Source organism: Camellia sinensis, chromosome 15, assembly GCF_055761805.1.
Source record: "Camellia sinensis isolate YWXY chromosome 15, ASM5576180v1, whole genome shotgun sequence".
Lineage (NCBI taxonomy): Eukaryota > Viridiplantae > Streptophyta > Magnoliopsida > Ericales > Theaceae > Camellia > Camellia sinensis.
In genome coordinates this window covers 38338257-38347214 of record NC_138975.1, presented here as the reverse complement: position 1 = coordinate 38347214, position 8958 = coordinate 38338257, and positions in this window count along the sequence as shown.

The following is an 8958-nucleotide window of genomic DNA, read 5'->3' as shown; positions in this document are numbered from 1 at the left end:
CTCTTTAAGATGCCTTAAACATGGCCTAGGAATGCCTATGATGGAAAGAGGATACAAAGATGCATTTTAAAACACTTTTTAAAATTTTCAGAAAATAGGGGTCTCGCTCGAGCATGGATTTCTACGCTCGAGCGGACATGCAGATAAAGGAGATCCGCTCGAGCGTGAATTCCTACGCTCGAGCGGACTGTAAACCTCAAAAAGTACTGGATGCATGCAATTCACGCTCAACGGACGCTCGACCTCCACTCGAGCGTGAGACTCAGGTCCTCGCTCGAGCGTGAACTCTCTCGCTCGAGCGGACTGTAAAACACAAGAACTTCTGGGTATATGCATTTCACGCTCGAGTGTAACTTTCCATGCTAGAGCGGAAGTGCACAACTCAGAAGGTACGCTCGAGTGTGAAGTCCTATGCATGAGTGTGGGTCCAAAATCTGAAATTTCCAGATTCATCCCCAAGCACAAAACTCAAGCATTTAAGCCTCAAACTCGATCCTTTTGGGATAATTTTCTGAAAAACACTTAAAAACCCATAATACAACATGTTTCAAAGATCAATTTTGTAAAATCAAGCCCAAAGGTAAACCAATTAAACACCAATTTCAAATAAACTTCAAGAACAAGATGTACACTTAACATTCATGTGTTCAATTGAATTCAAAGCTACTAACACATGACCAAATGCAAGTTTTAGCTCAAGAACAAGATGAATTCATGGACCTCTACTAAAATATGGACATGCATGTAAAGAATTCATGCAAAACAACTTCAAATTTCAAGAACATGTACATGCATGAATGAATTCACTCTCAAATTCAACTCTTTAAACCAATTCTTGACTATAAACTCTAAATTACCATGAACCATGCAAGATACAACTCAAATTCACAAATGAGAGGATGAAATCTCTACCTTAGGTCTTGAATTCAAGGTATGATAGCTCAGATGTGCAATTCTCTTCCAAATCTTCTAAGTTTCCAAGCAAAACTCTTGATGAAACCAATTTTCCTCTACTCTCCCTCTCTCTCATGGTTTTCCTCTAGAAAAGGATGAAGAATGATGCAACTAATCTCTAAACAACATTTTTGACAAAGTGGCCCACTAGTATGGCAAAAATGTAATTAAGTCCAACTAATGTACATTAACTTAAATAACTCTAATTTAATCATTCCAAATCGAATTTAAATTAAACCTACCTAAAATCACCTAAATTCTAATTAACATAAAATGCCAATCAATTTCTGATTCGGTCGCCGATAACACCTTCAATTCGCCATTCAAAGATAAAACATGAACAGATCATTTAATGACTAACAGATAGAAATGCAATCAAGCAACATACTTATGCAATCAGTTTAGGATTTCATCCTAATCAGTTATTTATCGTGTTCAGTCACATTTTAGCAGTAATCAGAGGTGAGGGTTGTCATAGGTCCAATCAATAACCTCTGTTAAAAAATTTAACAAAAAATAGTCATGTGCACAACATGTGATCAACTTTGAGGGGCAAAACAGACATTTCAATCCTAATCTTCCCTATTCCATCTCTGCAACTCCCTTTGCTCTTTTCCCTCTCCTCCACCGTCTATCATCAATCTTATTCCACCACCGTTACTGCTAAACAACACAACCACCATTCACCACCAAACAACACCTTTTTCTATTCCAACCCCACCTGTTTTGAATTACTAATAGGCCAAGTCATGAGTATGTGTTCCAAGCTTTGGATGAGTCAGGGAAGCCTCACTGTTTGGGTGGTGATTACTTTGAAACCGACCTCTCTGGTGATCAATGGAAGTCTCGGCCTCCGATCAAAGATTTGGGCAATGGAACCTACTCTTTTTCTCTCTAAATCCATCCAGATTTTGCTGGAGATTATAATCTCACTATAATCTTACTCTACAAACACTACAAGGGTTTGAAATTTTCTCCACAAAGATTCACAATTGACAAACAAGTTTGCAAAATCCCACTCAAGTTCTTCAAATCAATGGCTAAATTACAAGAAATTGGGATTTATAACAAGTTTGATTTTTCAAGAAATGTGTTGTCTGGTTGGTGAACTCGCCATGGAAAGAACGATAATTGCTCGGTTGACAGTGAAGGTCGATTCAAATGCTTCGAACCCACATACCCATATCAGGGTCCATGGTGTCATGGAAATTTGGGAGTTTTGGAGAGCAATGGTTGGACATATTCGATCCATTGCTCGTTTTGATTGTTTTCAAGGGAATCAGCTTGAGATTGTTTATAGGGTCGACGGATCTTCTTCTGGGGAGACTCGAATCACTACGATACGATTCGAAACATGCTTCAATTCATACTCAATGTGGTGGACATCAAAGTGGTTCCGAGGAGATTTGATATGAACATTACGAACCCGAAACAAGCAATCTCTGTAGATACTTGACTTTATAATCAAGTTCATGAACCTTGGTTTCATCAACAAATCGATCGCTCCACCGAAAAGCCTCTGTTTTGGTATCCAATGAGATCGATTCATGGGTCGATTGTTAAGAAATTTCACCATTTGATGGACCCATATTGGTGTTTCCATCAACAGACCCTTGAATTTTCCATTGTTGTACCTGATTCGAAGCTACGCCATTGTCTTTGTCTTGAAGGTTGACCCGATCTAAGTTGGGAGCAAACTTGAAAGTGGAAATTACACTCTCTCTTAATTTCAACAAACACTGATCTTAATTTCTCTTTCTCTCTCTCTCTCTCTGTGAAGGTTGTGAAAGAGAAATTAAGTGGGTTTTTGGTGCGGTGGAGGTGGATGGTGTTGATGTTGGGATTGTCTATGGATGATTTTAGTGGTGGAAGAAGGCAACAGTGGTAGATGATTTTGTTGCAGAGAGTCCAAGAGGAAGAAGATGATGAAACAACGAAAGGGTAGTGAAATGTCTATATTGCCCTTGAACAAGGGTCATGTCCGTCTCACGTGTTTGTTTTCTGTCAACAATTTTAACCGGTGTTAACAATTGGACTAAAATGATACAAAATAAAAAATTGAGGGTCAAAATCGAGCAAATTGAAAATACAAGGACCAAAGTGACACAAGAGGTAAAGTACAAGGACTATTAGTGTAATTTGTCCAAAAAAAAAAAGACAAAAAAAAAAAAAGAAGATTGAGAAACGGGTGAGACTTGAATTTAGAACCTTAACTCTATTATGGAACATGTGGCTATTTTTAAGGATTCTGCCTATTTTTAAAGATATGGCTTTTTAATGAACAAAATATTTGGAGTTTGTAATTTTTTAGATTTGGTCAGTAGATTACTTCAGTTATTTTTCAATGCTTGGGGGCTTATTTGGAAATTAACTATTTAGTTAATTTTTAATTTTTTATAAAAAGACGACTAAAAATTAAAAAGAATAATGATACAACTTATAATAATTTTTTGACTTTTTTAATTAAAAACCAAAGTTGTCATTGCCAAACAGGTTCTCTCTCTTATGCACACAAATTGATTTTTTTTTGCTAGGTCACGCACACATATTTAGGCGCCAATCCTTTTTTTTTAGGTTTTTAATTATTTGTTCTTTATGTCACTTTTCATAAAGTTTTTTTTTCAAAGATGCTCAATCCCAACTTGATTTGAGTTCACAAGAGCTTGATTGGAGCTCAAGCTCTCAATGCTAGATAAGTGCATGATGTGGGTTGAGCCCTCAATGCTTAATAGGCACTCAAGCACTCGACCCTTGATAGGGGCTTGATTTGGGCTCGAGTGCTTGAAATGTTGGGAACAACCCTTGATATAGGTAGGCTTAATATGGGCTGGAGAGCTTGAAATAATGGAAGAGACTAGTGCTGCACAAATACTCAAGTAATGTCGGTGCAACTTAGCTCCATTTTTTGACCATTTTTCTTCCCAAACAATTATAAAGATAAGATTTTATCATTTTAGATTAGAAGAAACGTTTTTGGATGTCTAAGATTATTGTTAACATAAGTGAGAAAGATATAAACAAGAAATTGTATTAAGATTGAGTATAGTTTACAATGAGATGAAGGAGCCTATATATAGGCTAAGAATATCATGGCGAAAATAGAAATCCACCTTGACTTTGTAACCAGAAAATAGAAAATAAAATTTCAGTGTACATCTGGATGGAAGTGCTTGGAAGTACAGATGTTTGAACGATGTGTTCATCAAGCGTAATCTATATGCCACAAGGAGAAGAGTGTGCGTGCTCTTGAACGGCATGTTCATCGGGCATAGAAAAATGGATGACCTGTGTGCGATTGCAAGGAGAAGAGCGGACAGGTGCTTGAACATGATGTTCACTGGGTGTAAAAAAATGGACAATCTGTGTACGAGTTGTAATGAGAGTTACTACGGCATGTTCATCAAAGTAAAAAAATAAACAACCTGTGTACAAGTTGTAACGAGAGTTAGGATAATATTTGTTTGTGTATATATATATATATTTCCCCAATTAGGTGGTTTCTTCTCTACTACACTCCAACAAATTTTGTTATTAATTATTTAGTTAATTTAGTGTTCTTATAGAAAATTAATACAAGAAATTAATCCAAAAGTGCCTTAATATTACCACTAACCATTCACTACTAATATTAGAATTTAAATTATCACTATTAAAATGGCTTGATATTAATTTCATTAGTTTAATCAACTATCAAAAAATTCAAGCTCTTACATGTCTCATGGTTGGAAGACACTATTGAGGCCATGTATGTCTCATGGTTTGGACAATTTCGATATACCATTTTACATAAATGATTTCCAATAGTCATAGATATGTACAACCCGGGTGATGTAAGATAGACATGAAAGCTTTTCATCTTAATGATATTAGGGATGGCAATTTACACCCGACCCGACGGGGACCCGACCCCCCTGTCCCCGATAAGAGTGATTTTTCCCCGAAAAATACTCCCGACGGGCCGGGGATGGTATTTGAAATTGAATCCCCGAACAGTTTCGGGGCGGGGACAGGGATAGCTTTCACAGCCCCGGACCTGTCCCCATTCCGAATCCCGTTTTCTCCCTGAAATAAAATTACCATAATACCCTCCATTCATTCATATATATAAACTCCCCCTTTATTAATTCCCTCTAATCTGTCTCTCACTCTTTCTCTCTCTCTCCTCTCAGTCTCCCCTCTGATATGTCTCTCACTCACTCTCCTCTCTGATATGTCTCTCTCTCACTCGTTCTTCTCTCACTCTATCTCTTCTCTTTGTCTTCTCCTCCTCTGATGGGTAGTCGGCGACGATGTCGTTGTCTCATTCTCCGCAGTCGGCGATGGCTTCGTCATCTCCTCCTCCGCAGTCAGATCGCCTCTCGCCACCTCCTCCTCTGTTGCCTCCTCCTCCTCCTCCTCCGTCGCCTCTCACCGCCTCCTCCTCCCTCCGCACGGAAGATCTAAGCAGATCCAGCCATCGCCACCGCCGATTCCCTTTTTCTCATATCTCAGATCTCATGTATGTGTGTATATGTGTGTGTGTGTGTCTCTATCCGACTCTGTTTCTTTTTTTTTCTTTTTTTTTTTTGATGATGTTGTTAATGAAAATGATGTTGTTGTTGATAATGTTGTTGTTGATGAAAATGATGTTGTTGTTGATGATTTCTTATTGAGAGAGAAAGCTAAAAACAGAGAAAGAGAGAGAGAGAGTTGGATTTTCCGGGATCAGGGAAACACAATCCCCGTTAAGGGGCGGGGGTGAGGGGAGTAATGGGTTCCCCGCTAGGGATCGGGGAGAGGGGAGGGGTGAGGGCGGGGACAGGAAGTTTTGCAGCTTTGGGGATCGGGGATGGGGAGGGTGATCCCCGGCCCCACCCCGGCCCGTTGCCATTCCTAAATGATATATTTTTCTATCAAGCAATTATGTATATATTACTTTGGTTTGATGTTTGGGACAATCAAATGAGTTGTTCAGGACACTTCCATATTGCGAATGCATGCTTATGTGGAAGTAACAGTTGAGTCTTGCAAGGTAGTTGAATCTTGGAAGATAGGACGTCAATCTATTCTTAAGAATTAGTGATTACAAGTCTTCGCCTATAAGTTTTCTGCATTTTTATATTGTTTTATGGGTGAATTACACTAATGATCCCTGTAGTTTAGGACTTGTGTCATTTTGGTCATTAACCTTTCAATTGTAATACATTTGACTTTGAATTTTGAATCTCGTTCCAAATAAAGACAATTGAATATACCGTTTCCTTTACGAACAGAAAATGCTCCATTTCGGGGGCTAAGTCCTTAATTTGATAAAATATAAACTAGTTTGACAAAAATAAATATCAAAAAATTATTTTTAAATTTTTAAAAATTATTTTTATCCGCCAAAGATAAAATTATATAAAAATGATATATCATTTACATTTTTATTTTTTTTATTTTTTTACCAAATTAATTTTTAATATGTATTTGGATGATGATTATGTAATGGGTGGTTGTTTTTGTTGACATTTTCGGATGATTATTATGTAATAGATGGTTGTTTTTATTATTAACAGATATTTTTGGATGATTATCTTGTAATGGATGATTATTAGGCTTTTAATGTATAATCGATATGTTTAATATATGAAATGTTTTTAATTTTAGATTTTTTGATTTAATGAATTGGTTTAATAATGATATCAAAGTTGTTACCATGTTTGACTTTTGAAAAAATAAAAACTAATTTAACGAAAATAAATATAAAATAATTTAATTTAAAAAAATTATTTCCATCCTCCCAAAAGATAAAATTATATAAATATGATGTATTTTCATTTTTTTTTACCAATTTAATTTTTAGTTTCTTAACAAAAAAATTATGAAACCAAACAGAATTTTATAACTAAAAAGTGCTAGCATTGTTCATTAAAAAAAAATACCATTACATTTCAAACAACAACACAAAATAAGTTATATGACGACTTTACCCTTGAAATGAACCGTTTGCAAAGGAAACATATTTGATTGTCTTTATTTGGAACAATATTCAAAATTCAGGGTCAAATATATCATAATTGAAAAGTCAAGGACCAAAATAACATAAGTCTCAAACTACACGAACTATAAGTGTAGTTCGCCCTTGTTTTATTTGATACAATTGTTATGAAATTTCATCTATTTTATATTCTAAATTTGTGATTTTAATAAATAATGTTTTTCCCCTCAAATTTCCATCAATCTTAAGAGTAGAGATCTTGTTATAAAAAATAAAAATATAAATAAAAAAAAAGAAGAAGAAGAGAAAGAAAGTTTGTAGAATTGTTTATTCATGTTGAGATTGGTTAGGAGTATGAACACGTGATACTTCGGGAATATTATATAATTTCCCAAGATTCATAATACCCTTCCATGGGACCTATTACAGTGTGCAACCTTTTAAGGGTTGCACATGATACATATGCAACTTCATGATTAGCCATTGTGTAACGCCTCAAATTTCTAGCCCAAATGATAATACAACAATCATGGCTCTTTTAAGGAAAACCGAATATAAATCTCCAAACTTATATTACATGATACAATAGTTCTTCATGCAACAATACATTTCTAACAACAAATTAACAAACGAATAAATACCCCCAAGGGGGTTACAAGTTTCCAAGGCTTGAGCCTGGTTACACAAACAGTTATTCAAACTCATACACATACAGTCCTTGGCTTACATACAGAGTCACAGCAAAATGAGAGTCTCGTACTCTCAACACACATTTCCTCATCTCTAGTTAGGCGGTATCACCACATCTTTTCCTGCACAAAAATCCCGTAGGGTGAGCATAAAGCCCAGTAGAAAACCCTTAACAAAGTATATACATTTTATATAAGTCTCAATAGATGAAATGCACATGCCATGCTATGCCATTTTGAAAGAAAATCACATCTTCATTTTTGAAAACCATCATGCTTATGGGGAAGTGGTTTGGAAATACTCTTTTGATCCATTGGGACTCTCAAGATCCTCTGTTGATGACCTGGACGACCTGAAAAGAAACAAACACTCCGGTTTGGGGTGCCGGAATTAGCACTCCGACGGGCAAATCAGTGTATACTCTCTTAGTTACTTGTATTTTAAGTTAAGCATACTAATTCTCACATACCTCTTTCTGGCTGATGTTCTTCTATTTATATCTTTTCTTTCTTGGGCCTCGGGGCTAGGCCCACTTTCAATTCGCCGTATAACTATTTACTCGGCTCCTTTTGTTGCAAACCGCTTTTCACTCGGTCCCTTACTCAACCGGCTATTTGGCCGAATAGGGCAGGATTTAAATGTGCAAGACGGGGTCGAATGCGATGTATATATTTCGACTCTCCAGGTTCAATTATTCGGCCTATTTACGACTCCTAATAATATTCACCCCCCACAATTGCCTCCCAAGCACTCCACAAACGACAGTTAGCTGGAGTGTTTGGTTTCAATCTCAAAAAGTCAGAGCCGAAGTTCGGCGGCTAACCTCATTCCAACGTGGATGTCAAAGCACACGCCTCTCGGTTATCATTTCAACTTCCCACCCCTTTGTAAACTTCCATTTATTGTGATTTAAAATCTTGTCGTCTTTTCAAACACACATTTTTGGATGCTTAGAGTTTTTTGGACTGCCTTCCGACTCACCTCTACAACTTTCATTCATCCTTCATTGTCCTCTCCGTCTCTTGTAAGTTCTCTTCCTCTCTGCTTTGAATCCCTTTTCTTGGTTTGCCTTTAGTTTCGTACACTCCTATAGGCTGATCATAATGGCAAAACATCTGAAAGACCTCCTCTCCGCGGATCGAATCTCTGGCTTTTGACGCCATTTTTCTATCCCTGATAACGTCCATCTGTTGCTTGTGATAGATGGCACCCTCGATATGGAGAGAGATGATGAAAGCACAATCGTCTTCCCTCTCTTATCAATCGCAGAGGACGGAGTCCGTTTCCCGCTTCATCCGTTTCTTAGAGTTGTCCTTTGTCATTAGAGTCTAATCCCCTTCCAACCCAATGTCAAC